Below are 16363 nucleotides of genomic sequence, written 5' to 3'. Positions count from 1 at the left end.
TATAATGACATTGGTTGATTCCTCCTAATGTTGCTGGACAAAGTACTGAAAGAAAAGGATGAACTCAGGGATCTGAATTCCCTTCTTAAGCACCACAGAAATGACCCAAGAGCTTCTAGTTGTGCCCTGAGGGAGAGACTTATACTTCCTGTGGCAAGAGGGCTGAAATTGCTGAAAATCAAATGCAAGTTCTCATCCTGCGATTGGCTGAATTAACAATGCATATTGAACTCTCAGACTTACAGAGAGTCTACTGTTAAAGCAAAGGCATTGATTGGGAAGGAAGAGGATCCTGCAAATTGGGATGGTGATGTGTGGGAAAACCCTGATGAAGCTAGGGACACTGAGCCCCTAAATTCTGATGAGTCTTCTTTGCAAGTGGAAGAGGTCTCCCCACCCCATCTCCATTCAACAATCCTATTTGTCCTGTGCAGAAGACAGATGAATCTTTGAAAATGATAGTGGACTGTTGTAACCAAGTCGTGTTTCCAATGGCACTGCTGTACCACATGTTATTTCATTGCTTGAGCAAATTAACACATCCCTGGTGTCTGGTATGCAGCTATTGATCTGGAAAATGTCTTTTTCTCCATACCTGTCCATGAGGCCTAACACAAGAAGTTTGCTTTAAGCAAGCAAGGCCAGCAATATACCTTCCCTGTCCTACCTTATGGGTATTTCAACTCTCCAGCCTCATGTCGTAATCTGCCACTTGGGCCATGTGATCCAGCAGATCCAATGGTACTTGAGGTGTCAGTGGTGAATAGGGATGCTGTTTGGAGCTTTTGGCAGACTGCCAGGTGAATCAGAGTGAAGATCTTTGGGATGTTGGAGCAAGGCCCTGCCATCATCTGCAGATAATTACTCTCCTTTTGAAAGTCAGCTCTTGGCCTGCTACTGGGCCTTAGTAGAAACTGAATGCTTGACTGTGGGCCACCAAGTTACCATGTGACCTGAGCTGCCCTTCATGAACTGGGTGTTATCTAACCCACCAAGTCAAAAATCCATAAAATGCTGAACAGCAGCACTCCATCATCAAATGGAAGTGACATATATGTGATAGCGCCCAAACAAGCTCTGAAGGCATGAGTAAGCTACATAAAGAAGTGGCCAAAATGCCCATGGTTTCTACTCCTGCTACACTGCCTTCTCTCTCCCAGCCTGCACCTATGGCCTCCTGGGAAGTTCCCTATGATCAGTTGACAGAGGAAGAGATGACTGGTGCCTGCTTTACAGATGGTTCTGCACAATGTACAGACGCAGCCCAAAAGTGAACAGCTGCAATACTACAGCCACTTTCCAGGACATACCTGCATGACAGTGGTAAAGGGAAGTCTTCCCAGCAGGTAGAACTTCAAGCTGTGCACCTGGTTGCACACTTTGTTTGGATGGAGAAATGACCAGGCATGCACTTATCTACTGAGTCATGGGCTATAGTCAGTTCTTTGGCTGGATGGTCAGGGACTTGGAAGGAACATAATTAAAAAATTGTTGACAAAGAAATTTTAGAAAGAGGTATGGGGGGCCGAGCCCGTGGCACACTCGGGACAGTGCGGCGCTGGGAGTGCAGCAGCGCTCCCGCCACGGGTTCGGATCCTATATAGGGATGGCCATGCACTGTGCACTCACTGGCTGAGCTCATAGGACTTCTCAGCCTTCATAATTGTTTAAGCAAATTCCCATAATAAATTGCTCCTTATATATCTCTCTATATCTATATTTATATATATCTTGCTGGTTCTGTTTCTCTGGAGAACCCTGACTAATATAGATTTTGGTACCAAGAGTGGTTCTAGAGGAACAGAATTTTAAGACTGACTTTTCTGAATTGGTTTTAGGGTTTCTGTAGTTGGCTCTCTAATCTGTTTAGATTTAAAACCACTGATGATTCTATTTCTAATTGTAAAGAGTACCGATAGTCCATTGTGTGAACTGTTTTTAAAGACATGCAAAATATCTGCATTGGATACTCCTAATCAACCACTTATAAAAAGCAAGAACCTAAATAACTCTGTATCTAATACTTTCATTTCATATATATTTTTTTCTTTTTCCTTTTTTTGTACTTTTCTTCAATAGTTGCTTGACCCAACATCTTTTGGTCTACTCTATACAATGAAAATACAAACTAAACGAGAATAGGAAAAACAACTAAAGCATTAAATTGTACAAATTACAAATCTATTCCAAAATATACTTACATTAAATAAAATATGCATTTCAGTAAGACATCTGCAGTGAATGACTCTAGGAATGCTGGGAAGCTTCACAATACCTAGGGAGGGCCAACATTCATGGAAGCTAAGAGAATTTGCATTCAATCACAGTTTGTAGTGGGTTTCATATAGCCAGCCTGTGAGTTACAGTGAACACATCATTAGCATCACTTGTGCAGGAAACCAATTTTGTGTAGGAAAAGGGTAAGCAAGCTCTAGCCTCAATTTTGAGTTTATTACAACTTCTCGAGAATTTCACTAACAGCCTATACAGTAGTTTCAAAAAGGTAAACATGTTAAGGTAAGCAGACAACCCTTTAGAAGACCAAACACATTTTCTTGTTGTATTTATGCCGAATTCTCCATCTACAATGGGCAGTCATGAAGATGGTCTTCTTCAGGACAACATGGTCACAGGACTGGGATATTCCAATGGGACAGAGAGGGAGTGTGAGGATGGGGGAGAAGAGGAGCTACCTCTTGCTCTTTCATGTTAGAGACAAACTGTGACACACAGTCCATGGGCCTGCAATCTTCTCCTTCTATCATCTGGGCTAATGCTTGATGTAGTTGTCCATTTTATTCCGGAAGTCCTCCTCATCCCACAAATGATGTTCTACAGCTTCAGTATTCAGTGGATCATCAAAATTCAAAACATCAGTAAATAAAGAGCTTAATCCCCACACAACATCCTTTAATGTTCTCGTGGGAATCCAGCCAGTGCTGTTGATCAAAGGTTTTCTCAGTAAACTGAGACATATTTCACCTGTCTCTGTGATGCTGGGGTGCTAGACCCTTGTCAAGAACTTCACTTTAGGAGGTATATTTTATACACATCAGGAACTTCTGTTTCAAACTGAAATTTTCCACTGTGGTAGTAACCCTCTTCTGGTGTTACAGTTAGCTGAAAGCAGTGAAGCTTGTTTGGATTAGAAAATGCACATTATATGTGCAAGGTAAATTAGCTTCAAGCTCTGCAACCTCTTCTACAGAAACCCTGTGAGTGGAGTCAGATGCTGTGGCTGCCATCCAGGACCCTCTGAGACCAGCATCCTGCTTCAGTTTGCTGGCCAGCATTACCATCACTGCTAACTTTACTCTGGGTACCTGGAGACAGGCAAGGTGGGCCTGGTACCCAACACTGTGCAAGACATGGCCTCTCACAGCCGCACCAGCTCTTTTCTGAATGGGCAAAAAACATGAAGATATTTGCGTCCCATGTGAATATTCATCAAAGCAATGAAGGATTTTAACATTCAGCTGGATAAGTTGACTCATTCTGTGGATACTGGTCAGCCACTATCTCCAGCCGCCCTGTCATCAACCAATTGGATCATAAACAAAGTGGTCATGGTGGTAGGAATGGAGGTTATTCATGGGCTCAGCAACATGGACTTCCATTCACCAAGGCCAACCTGGCTACGGCCACCACTTAGTGCTCAATCTGCCAGCAGCAAAAACCAACACCGAACCCCTGATATGGCACCATTCCCTGGGGTGATCAGCCAGCTACTTGGTGGCAGGTTGAATACACTGGACTGCTTCCATTATGGAAGGGGCACCATTTTATTCTTACTGGAAAAGACACTTACTCTGGATACAGATTTACCTTCCTCACACCCAATGCTTCTGCCAAAACTACCGTGCCTTGTTGCAGGGAACCCTTAGCATGTTCTGATTGTTAAGCTTTCTCTTTTCCACTTGAGAAACTGTTTTATAAACTCTGTGCTCCACTGTAGACTCTGGCCCCTGCCATTTACCCTGTTTGCTTCCTGGGCCCGCCCTCTGTGAGACAACAGCAGTCTCACACCCCTCCCCCAGGGGCCAGAGGCAAATGAGGCTCCTAAAGTAACCAACGGACTGTGTCCCACAATCAGCTAATCCATATCAGCAGGACAGCATCCCTCATTTACATAAGAGGACCTGAATGAGAACCTGGGAGGGAGAAGGGTAGGAATTTAGGCTATGTAAGGGGGTCTTTTCTTTTGTTCTGAGAGACACTGGCTTAGGAGTTCTTGCTCCCCAGTGCCCTCCTGGCTTGCAAGCAAAAAGAGGCACTGTAACACTGAACAAAGAGCTGCGACACTAAAATAAAGAGCTATAAAACTACAACACTGACACCAGTCTTGGATTCCTCTGTACGTTTGCCCCACAACAGCCTGAACTTTCAGAATGCCTTATCCACTGTCACGGCAGCATTGCTTCTGAGCAAGGAATTCACTTCACAAAGAAGTGTGGCATGGGCCCATAAATGTCCATGGAATTCACTGGTCTCACCATCCTGAAGTAGCTGGCTTGATAGAACAGTTGGAATGGTCTGTTGAAAACTCAGCAACAATGCCAACTGGGTAACAATACTTTGCAGGGAACCTTGCCCCAGCCCTGTGATTAAGGTCAATGGGAAATTACAACAATCCAATTCAGGCAGGACTACTAATGACCCAGATCCTTCTGGTATAAAGGTTTAGATCAGACCACCAGGTAAAGAACGACCTCCTGGGTGGGCATCATCCAATCCTTTGAAGACCAAAAAAAAAAAAGGTGGAGGAAGGGTGAATTCTCTTTCTCTCTCTCATTGAGGTGTGACATCCCTTCCCCTGTCCTTGGATATAAGAATCTTCTGCTCCTAGTATTTGAACACCATGACTTACTTCCGCAGCTCTCTCCTGGTTCTCAGGCCTTCTGTCTTGGAGTGGGAGTTACGCCATCATTTTTCCTGGTTCTCCAGGCTGCAGACTTGGAATGAATTACACTACTGTCTTGCCTGAGTCTTCAGCCTGCAGATAGCATATTGTGGGACTTCTCAGCTTCCATAATTGCATGAGCCAATTCCTATAATAAATCTCCTCTTATATATATCTGTATCCTATTGTTTCTGTTTCTCTGGAGAACCCTAACTAATATAGTTGGCATACAAGTATTTGAGTCCCTGTTTTTGATTCTTTGGGGAATACACCTAAAAGTGTAAACATTAGGTAATGTTTATCTTTTTGAAGATAAATTGTTTTCCACAGAAGTTTGTCGGGTCCGCCGCCAGCAGCCGACCTGTACAGCCCTAGCCTCGTTCCTTTCAGTGGGCGAGCGAACGGCCTGGGATTCCTCTTTTCCTCTGGTCCCCTTTTGAAGGAGACAGGGGAAGAGAGCCGTGAAGAGAGGTGAGCACACCACCGGCCCCAAACCAGCCCCGTTAAAGGACACTCAGACGCGGTGGGGGTTCTGTCAAAGCAGTTCCATTTATTAACACACAAGCATTGGATTTTAAAGGTAAATGGCAAAGGCAGGTTTTTTACATCCTCCAATCAGCTTAAGGGTTAAGGGCATGCATCCTGTCTCAATACCTAGCTATTGCAATTACGCAGTGTTCACAAGTGTGGCCAATAAGGGCTAAGGCAAGGTTCCCACAGACACTCCCACCCTGCTTTCTCCTGGTGCCGTCTTAGGCTGCCACGTTAATCCACTTGTAATGTCACTTTAAGGTGGTGGTAGCTTTTTAAAGGCCCAACAAAGTTGAATTCCATATTGCATTCCCATCAGCAATGTATGAAGGTTCCAATTTCTCTACATCCTTGACAATACTTGTTATATCTGTAGGTTGTTTGTTTTTTAGTTTTGTTTTGTTTTGAAAATTATAACCATTATAGTAGGTATGAAGTGGTATCTCACTGTGGTTGGTTTGTTTTTTTTTTTTTAATCCTATATAAAGATGACCAGTAAGGGGATCTTAACCCTTGGCTTGGTGTTGTCAGCACCATGCTCACCCAGTGAGTGAATCGGCCATCCCTACTATGGGATCCGAACCCGTGGCCTTGGTGTTATCAGCACCACACTCTCCCGAGTGAGCCATGGGGCGGCCCTCACTGTAGTTTTGATTTGCATTTTCCTAATGGCTGAGGACGTTGAGCATCTTTTCATGTGGTTATTGGCTATTTGAAAATCTTCTTTGGAGTAACATCTATTCAGGTCCTTTGCCTGTTTAAAAATTGATTATCTTGTTCTTGAATTTTAGGAGTGCCTTGACTATTTTGGGTATTAAACCTTATGAGATACATGATTTACATGTATTTTTATCCCATTCTGTAAGTTGGCATTTTTACTTTCTAGATAATGTCCTTTGATGCAGAAAAATCATTAATTTTGATGACTTCCAATTTACCTATTTTTAATTTTCATGCTTGTGCTTTTGTTGTAACATCTAAGAATTCTTTGCCAAATCTAAGGTCATGATGATTTGTTCCTCTGTTTTCTTCTAAGAGTTTTGTGGTTTTAGCTTTTATATTTGTCATTGATCTGAGTTAATTTTTTAACCCTTCACACTGTAGGGGCCCAATTTTTTTCTTTTGCATGTGGAAATATAGTTTTCCCAACACTGTTTGTTAAAGGGTCTATTCTTTCCCCAGTGAGTGGACTTGTACCCTTGTCAAAAATCAACTGGCCATAGACATATTGGTTTTCTAGACTCTCAATTTAGTACACTGTTGCATCTGTCTTTATGCCAGTATCTCACTGCTTTGACTACAGTAGCTTTGTAGTAAGTTTGAAATCAGGAAGTGTTAGTATTTTGACTTTGTTCTTCTTTTTCAAGATTGTTTTGGTTATCAGAGTCCCTTGGAACTCCATAGAAATATGAAGATCTGCTTTCCATGTTTGCAAAATATCTATTAGAATTTTGATAGGAATTGTGTTTAATTTGTAGATCCATTTGGGTAGTATTAACCTTTCAATATTAAGTCTTCCTACCCAAGAACATGGGGTGTTTGTCCATTTATTTGGGTCTTTAATTTTTCTCAGCAATACTTTGTAGTTTTCAGTGCACAAGTCTTTCAGCTTCTTGTTTAAATTTATTCCTAGGTATTTTATTATTTTAGACACTGTTATAATAGAGTCACTATCTTAATTTCCTTTTTGATTTGTTCATTCCTGATGTATAAAAACTCAACTGATGTTGCATGTTTATCTTGCACCCTGCAATTCTGCTGAATTCCTTTATTAGGTCTAACAGATTTCCCATGGATGCCTTGGGATATTCATATGTACTATCATGCCATCTGAGAATAGAGAAAGTTTTAGTCCTTCCTTTCTGATTTGAGTGCCTTTTATTTATTTATTTTTTTTCTTGTCTAATTGCTCTGGCTAGACCTTCCAGTACCCTGTTGAATAATAGTGGCGAAAGTGGCATTCTTGTCTTATTCCTGAATCTTAGGAGAAGGTTTTCAAGTCTTTTACCACAGAGTATGGTGTTATATGTGCGTTTTTCATAAATGGCCTATATTATGTTGAGGATGTTCCCTTCCATTTCCAGTTTTCTGAGTTGTTTTTATCATAAAAGGGGTGTTGGATTTTGTTAAATGACTTTGATACATCAATTGAGATGATCATGTGGTTTTTAAATTCATTCCATTAATGTCATGTTGATGATTTTTTAATGTTCTGTTAAATCACCTTTGCATTCCTGGTCACTTTTGCATTCCTTGGATAAGTCCCACTTTGTTGTGGTATACAATCCTTTTAAAATATTGTTAGATTCTATTTGCTAGTATTTTATTGAAGATTTAAAAATCTATATTCATAAGCAATATTGGACTGTAATTTTCTTGTGATGTCACTATCTGGCTTTGTTATAGGATAATGCAGTCCTATAGAATGAGTTAGGAAATGTTTCCTTCTCTTCTGTGTTTTAAAGAATTTGAGGAGAATTGGTGTTAATTCTTTAAATGTTTGATAGACTTTATCAGTAAAACCATCTAATCCTGGACTTTTTTTTGGCAGGTTTCTGATCACCGATTCTCCTTCTTTACTTGTATATATCTGTTGAGATTTTCGATTTCTTCTTTTTTTTCCCCCCAATTCTTCTTGAATTAGTTTTTGTGTTTTAGGAATTTATTTCATCTAGATTTCCTAATTGTTGTATAATTATTTACACTACTATTTTATACTACTTTTATTTCTGTAAAATCAGCAATGTCTCCACTTTTATTTCTGATTTTAGTTATGTGTGTCTTTTCTTTTTTCCTTGTCAATTGACTAAGATTTTGTCAATTTTGTGACCTTTTCAAAGAACCAACATTTCATTCATTTTTCATTCTCTATCTTTATTATTTCCTCCCTCTGGTAACTTTAGAGTAGTTTGCTCTTCTTTTTCCAGTTCCTCAAAATGTAAAGTAAGTTTATTGATTTGAGATCTTTATTCTTTCTTTCCTTTTTTTTTTTTTTTTTTTTTGACCACTACAGAGCTCAAATCCTGGACCTTGCTGTTATCAGCACCATGTTCTGACCAACTGAGCTAACTGGCCAGCTTCTCTATTCTTTTTAACAGCAGGCACTTACAGCTATACATTTCCCTCTGAACACTGCCTTCACTACATTCCATAGTTTTGGTACATTGGGTTTTGTTTTTATTTGTATCTAAGTACTTCCTAATTTCCCTACGACTTTTTTCTTTGTAGGTGTTGCTTAATTTCCTCATATTTGTGAATTTTCAAGTTTTACTACTACCATTGATTTCTAGCTTTATTCTGTTGTGATGAGAAGATACTTTGTATGATATCCATCTTTTGAAATTATTGAGACTACTTGATGGCCTAACATATGCTCTGACCTGAAGTAGGTTCTATGCGCACTTGAGAAGAATGTATGTTATGCTATTGTTGGATGGAGTGTTCTATATATGTTTGTCAGATCTAGTTGGTTTTCAGGGTTATTCAAGCCACCTCCTTTTGCTCTTTTTCCTAGGTGTTTTTGTCAGCTGGCAGGTACAGGGAATGAACCCCAGACCTTGGTGTTATCAGCACCATACTCTAAACAACTGAGATAACTGGCTGGGCTGTCTAGATGTCTCATCTACGATTAAAAGTGGTATATTAAAGTCTCCAATTATTTTGTAGAATTCTTTCTCCCTTCAATTCTATCCATGTTTTATTTAAATATTTTGGGGCTCCATTGTTTGGTGCATATAAATTTATAATTGCTATATCTTCTTGATGAATTGACACTTTTATCAATATATAATATCTTTGTCTCTTGTAATAGTTTTTTTACTTAAAGTTCATTTTGTCTAATATTAGTACAGCCACCCCAACTCACTTATCTTTGTCTCTTGTAATAGTTTTTTTACTTAAAGTTCATTTTGTCTAATATTAGTACAGCCACCCCAACTCACTTTTGAATGTTCATGGAATATCTTTTTACATCCTTTCATATTTAATCTATTTGTGTATTTGGATGTAAAGCGAGTCTCCTTTAGATAGCATATAATTGAATCACAAAAAGAAAATTCATTCTGCCAGTCTGCTGTTTCATTGGAGAGTTTAATGCATTTATATTTAAGGTAGTAATGATAAGAATTACACTTCTGCCATTTTTGCTTTTTGTTTTCTGTAGTTTTATACATTTGTCCCCCATTTACTTCAATATTTTCTTGTGTTTCTTTGTGTTTTTTATTTGGTTGACTTTTTGGTAGTGAATGATTTTAATATTCTTCTTGTTTATTTCTGTGTGTTTAAAAATTTTTTGTTGTTGTTGTTACCATGAAGTTTGCATTTAACATCCTAAATTCATAACAATCTAGTTTGAATAGTGTTTGAGATAGAAAAAACCAAAGTTTTTTTTCTACTCTCACACACTGAACACAGAATACTTCTCTGGTAACCAAAATATATGAGTTACCTCCTCTCCCCCAATACCAAGCAATTCTTTAGCAGAAACCAATTAGATATTCTATAAATCAACTCAATTATGACAGTATCTATGTGGAGTTAGATCCCACAGGTTAAAGGCTTATTCCCACAATATTGCCTCCTCCTTCAGATGCCAATTGCAAGTAGTAGGTTGTCACCTATACTTCTGACCAACTGGTTGTAAATTGGAACTGCTATGACCCCTTCCTCAGGTTTGATTAATTTGCTAGGATGGCTCCTGTGAGCCAGGGAACACTCAGGGAAACACTCACACTTACCGATTTATTATAAAGTGTATAACAAAGGATACGGAAGAACAGACAGATGAAGAGGTACATAGGACAAGGCATCTGGGAGGAGGCATGGAGCTTTTATGCCCTTTCCAGGCATGCCACCTCCCAAGCACCTCCATGTGTTCAGAAATCTAAAATTTCTTCAAACACTATTCTTTTGGGTTTTTGCAGAGGCTTCATTAGGCAGGCATGATCACATCAATGGCTTTTGGCAATCAACTCAACCTTCAGTCCCTCTGTCCTCCCCAGAGTTTGGGGGAATGGAGCTAAACGTTCCAACCCTCAAATCACAGGGTTGGTTACCCTAGCAACCATCTCCCCATCCTGAGGCTATGCAAGGGCACCCAGCCACCTGTCATCTCATTAGCATAAAAAAGACACTTATCACTTAAGAAATTTCATAGGTTATAGGAGCTGTATACCAGGAAACAGGAATAAAGAACTATATATTTCTTATTATAAATCACAGTATCACAAATAGATACAAACAACCTCAGTAGCATATAATAATTCTGATCCTCTACAACTCTGCCTTCCCCACCCTTCTGTTGTTGTCGTAAGTTACATCTTTATACATGCATGTCCAATAGCATAGATTTATAATTACTTTTAATGCATTTGTCTTCTAGTTCTTGTAAAAAACAAAAATTGCAATTACAAACCAAAAGTACAATAATACTGGCTTATATATTTGCTCATACATTCACATTTACTTCAGATCTATATTTCTTTACATGGCTTTAAATGTTTAGTTTTCTTTTATTTCAATCTTAAGGATTCCCTTTACCATTTATTGTAAGGCAAGCCTAGTGGTAAAGAACTCCCTCAGCTTTTGTTTATCTGCACTGCCTTAATTTCTCCATTTTTTAAAGAACAGTTTGCTGAATGTAGAATTCTTGGTTGACTTTTTTTTTTCCTCTCAGCAGTTTATTTTATTTATTTATTTTGTTTCATTTCTTTTTCTTTTCCTCTCAGCAGTTGAAATGTGCCATACCACTTTCTTCTGGCATCAATGGCTTCTGATGGTAAATTAGCTGTTAATCTTATCGAGGATCACTTTTATATGGCAAGTCACTTCTCTCATGTCTTTAAGGATTCTTTGTTTTTCAAGAGTGTAATTATAATATGTCTTTGTGTGGGTCTATTTAAGTTTATCCTACTTGGAATTTGTTATGCATCTTGGGTTTGTAGACTTGTGTATTTCATCAAATTTGGGAAGTTTTGGCAATTGTTTTTTAAAACATTCTTCATTTTTTCCCTATCTTCTCAGATTCAATAATTTCAAGTGTCCTATTTTGAAGTTTACTGATTTTTTTTCTTCTGCCTGCTTAAATCTGCTGTTGTACTCCCCTAGTGAATTTTTCATTTCAGTTATTGCACTTTTCACCTCAAAAACTTCTGTTTGGTTCCATTGTGTAAATTCTCTTTATTGATATTCTCATTTTGTTCATACTTTGGTTTTCTGGTTTCCTTTAGTTCTTTGTCTTTTTTTTTTTTTTTTTTTTAGCCCTTTGAGCATATTTAATATACTTGTTTTAAAGTCTGTGTATATGATCTGGAATTCCTCAGGAACAGTTTCTGCTCATTTATTTTGTCCCTTTGAATAAGCCATAGTTTCCTATTTCTTTGTATGCCCTGTGATTTTTGTTGTTGTTGTTGATAAATACTGGACATTTGAGTAGCATAACATGTTAATTCTGGGAATCCTTTTTTTTTTTTTTTTGCCTCACAAAGTTTGCTGTGTGTGTGTGTGTGTATGTGTTGTAATTGTTGAAGGCTATAGTAGTCTACTTGGTTAGTGACTTTCACAAAGTATTTTCGCAAAGACTGTTATCATTTGTTGTGTATGGTCACTGAAATATTTTGTTTTTAGCTTCTGTTCAGCTAATGTTTTCACAGAGATTTCCTTGAGCACTGGGAACTAAAACAAAACATCTCTCTCCCATATTTTTTCTGATTGGCTCTGTGTTGGGGCCCTCCTTCAACACTTAGGGAGGCTTGAAATGAGCCTAGGGATTGGCCTGAGGTGAAAGCTTAGGGTCTTCTCAGACCTTTCCTTAGCATTCATCTTACCCTGGGCACTCATGTGGCTTCCTGAATTCCCACGTATTTAGATCCTTTGGTTTTCCAAGGAAACTTTCCCCAGCTTTTCTTCTTTGGCCTCAGGCTGTCTATTGTATGTTTCAATCATAATCTTGCCCCAAAGACTTGTGGGCTGTGAGTACAGATTTTTTTTTTCCTCACATTTCTGAACAATGCCTGTGACCTTTCAGGTCTGAGCTCTGAGTTAGGGAAAGAAGAGATGAGTGCCCTACATTACTTGCTAGGCATACATAATTTATAAATAAAGTCTATAGTATGCCCTCCAGAATCTGAGACCAGGGTTCCACCAGCCTTCCCTCTCATGACTGCCACAATGCCAGGGAGGGAGTGGGGTAAGGACAGGTAAAAACGCCACAAAGCTTTCCTGCTGCTTTGAAGTCACCCCTTTCTTGATTCTGTGTTCACTTTGTTGCTGTTAACCTTCAATTGTTTTCTGACAATTTGTCCCTCTTTTATATATATATATATATATATATATAATTTCTGTGAGAAGATGAGAGCTTGGAGCTCCCTATTCTGTCATTTTGCTGCTGTCACTCTCCTGTAATTTTTGAGAGGCAACATAGTTTAATGGTTAAAAGTACAGATTTAGGATACAGATTGCCTAAGTGTTATCCCAGCTCTACTAGCTACGTGACCTTTGAAAAGTTAATCTTTTGTCTTATCTTGTTCTGCTATAAAATTAGGATAATAATAGTGCCTGCTCCATGATCTGTAATGTGTATTAAATTAATTAAAATAAATAAAATGCTTAAAACAGTGCCTGTCATAGTAATAACTCTGTATTTGTGAAATACGTTATCTATACATGTACATACCTAGTGTTAGAGGGTGAACAAAACTAAGACCATCTTGTGCCCCACCTGCCATGTTGATTCTTGTTTAATCTTATTCCACTGTATCACTGACCATTTACAGCTTATTTTTCCTTAGCTGTTTCCTTGACGTTATTTTTGGTAACAGAGCTTTTGCTATATAAATTTTGCCTAAATCCAGAGAGCTAGAGCTCTTATTCACTGTAGATGTTTGATTCTTTGCTGTGTGCAACTTTCCTGTATGTAAGTTATCCCTGTAATAAATATCTTTGTTTCCTATATGGACTTGCCTGCTTACTTCTTCAGTCTCAAAGTAGCTTCTCAGTTCAGAGGGCATTATACTTTAACTCCCTCTTCGCACACCTAGTTACTTTTAAATCACCACAGACAGCTTTTAATCCATGGTCACTCAAGTTATCGTTCATGCATAGGTAATTCATTATTTTTGTCTGGCTGTTTTCAAAAAGTTTTCTGTGTTTTAAGAAATTTGATGATGTTTTCGTATATTCATTTCTTTGGGTTTTCTCATTTCTTGAACCTGTAGATTCATGCCCTTTTGCCTGGAACTGAGTGATTATAAGAAAATGAAATTTATTGCTTACAGTTTCAGAGGCTGGGAAGCCCAAAGTCCAGGGAACACATCTGGTCAGGGGCTTCTTTAGTGGTGGCTTTACAGCAATGCAGGAGTCTCACATGGTAGAAAATGGCAGAGCAGAAAAAGAGAGAGACTCTCTTGTGCTCTCCTTTTAAAACCCTCAGAACCACACCTATGACCACCATTAATCTATCAACATATTACTCAGTGAATGGATCATTCCATTCACTAGGCATAGTCCTCACAATCCAATCATCTCTTCAAGGCCCCACCTTTCAACGACCACCGTAGCATTTCGTACCCTCTTAACCCTGTCACAGATTTTGGGGGGATATTTAATTCAAGGCAGACCCCTTCACTGTTTACTGACAGTTTAGTTACATAGAGAATTCTTTATTTACAGATACCCTTTCTAAGTAACTTAGGATGGTATTCATTATCTGCAGGCTTTGAGAAGTCTGATGTCAGTCGCTCATTCATCTGTGTATTTTTTAATGTACTTTTGTGGCTTTTATTCTTGACTTCAGTGTATTGTCTATGTCTAGATATGGGTTTATTTTTATTTTATATTTATTGAGACACCTCTGGAATCTGGAGTCCTCTTTTTTTCCACTCTGAAAATTTCTTACTTATGACAGCTTCAAATATACCAAATTACCTATACTAAGCCCTATTAATTTTATATCTGTATTAATCATGCCACTATTATTTCTCTACAATATTTTGAAGTAGTTCTCATATTCATTTAAAAAATAGCCTTATTGAAATATAATTCACATAGATACAATTGACCTGTTTGAGGCATAAAATTCAATGGTTTTAGTATATTTACAAGTACATGCAACCATGAACACAGTCATTTTTGGAATGTTTTCATTGCCTCAAGAAGAAACTCTTTATCCTGTAGCTATCACTACCTATATTAGTTTCCCAGAGTTGCCATAATAAAGTACCAAAACCCATGTGAATTAAAACAACAGAAATTGTTTCAAAGTTTTGGAGGCAACCAGTCCAAAATCAAGGTGTTGGCAGTGCCATGCTCTGAGAATCTTTCCTTGCCTCTTCCATCTTCTAGTTCCTTGGTTTGTAAAAGCACCACAGTACTCAGAGGGCCATTTTCTTCCTATGTGTCCTTTCATTATCTTTCCTCTGGCGGTGTCTGTCTCTGTGTCCAAATTTCCCTTTTATAAGAAAATCAGTCATATTGAGTTAGACCCTACCCTAACTTGATTGCCTCTGCAAAACCCTATTTCCAAACAAGGTCACATTTTGAGGTAGTGGGAGTCAGACTTTGTCATAGCCTATCTTTATGGGGGAACACAATTTAACCTATAAAAATAACTCTGTATCCTTTGGCTATCACACTCTTAACTCTGTCATTCTCCCAACCCTAAGCAACCACTAACCTACTGTCTTGACAGATTTTGCTATTCAAAATTTTCATATGAGGGGATTATATGTATTTTTTTGTGACTGCCTATTTCACCTAGCATAATGTTTTCAAGGTTCATCCATGTTTGTAGCATGTATCAGTACTTCATTTCCTTTTATGGCCAAGTAGTATTCCATTGTATAGCTACAAAAATTTTCTTTATCCATCTGTCCTCTAATGGACACTTGGGTTGTTTCCACCTTTGGACTATTATGAATAATGCTGTTAATAAACATTCATGTACAATTTTCTCCATTGTGGCAGATTGGATCTCCTCCTCCCCCAAACCTCATTGAGGCTTAATTCCCACTGTTAACTGTTGAGGGTGGGAAACCTTATTATGGTAATTGAAAGGTGGGGCCTTGAAGAAGTGAGTAGATTGTAGGACCATTCCATAGTGAGTGGATTAATAATGGTGGCCAGGGGTGTGGTTCTGAGGGCTTGAAAAGTTAGAGCATGTGAGAAGGTCTCTCTCTCTGGTCTGCCATTTTCTGTCATGTGAGACCCCTGCATTGCCATAAAGCCACCATCAAGGCCCTCACAAAATGTGTTCCCTGGACTTTGGACTTCCTAGTCTCCAAAACTGTAATCAATAATTTTCATTTTCTTTATAAATTACCCAGTTCCAGATATTTTGTTATAAGCAACAGAAGTGGACTAATACATGTGTGGAAAAATGTTTTCATTTCTCTTAAAAATGAACAAATATTTCATTCTCTTCCAGGAATGGAATTGTTCGGTCATATGGTAACTTTATATTTAACCATTTGACAAACTACCAGATTGTTTTCTAAAGTGTGTGGACTGCTTTGTATTCCCACCAGCAATGCATGCAGGTTCGAATTTCTACACTTTCTCACTAATGCTTTATCCGACTTATCTGACTTTTTGATTATAGTCATTCTAGTGAATGTGAAACGTTATCTAATTAGTTTTGGTTAATATTTCTTAATGACTAATGATTTCAAGCATTTTTTCATGTGCTTACTGGATATTTGTATTGTTTATCTTCTTTGGAGACATGTCTATATCCTTTGCTCATTTTTGAATTGAATTTTTGAGTTAAAAGGGTTCTTTATGCATTCTAGATACAATCCCCTTATCAAATATGTGATTTGTAAATATTTTTGGCCATTCTGTTGTTATTACTTTCGTATGTTCTTTGAAGCAAAAAAGTTTTTAATTTTGATAAATTCTTTTTTTTTTTTTTTTTTTTTTTTTTTTTTTGGGTCTGGC

The 16363-nt window shown here is 38.2% G+C and overlaps 1 pseudogene; it reads right to left on the bottom strand.

Annotated features, from left to right (window-relative positions):
• Positions 1-2770: 2770 nt before the first annotated feature.
• Positions 2771-3299, bottom strand: LOC103587649 (annotated as a pseudogene).
• Between the last annotated feature and the right edge of the window lie 13064 nt (positions 3300-16363).

The sequence above is a fragment of the Galeopterus variegatus genome, unplaced genomic scaffold (assembly GCF_000696425.1).
Source record: "Galeopterus variegatus unplaced genomic scaffold, G_variegatus-3.0.2 Scaffold471, whole genome shotgun sequence".
NCBI classification, from domain to species: domain Eukaryota; kingdom Metazoa; phylum Chordata; class Mammalia; order Dermoptera; family Cynocephalidae; genus Galeopterus; species Galeopterus variegatus.
This window is presented reverse-complemented; position numbering and strand designations above follow the sequence as displayed.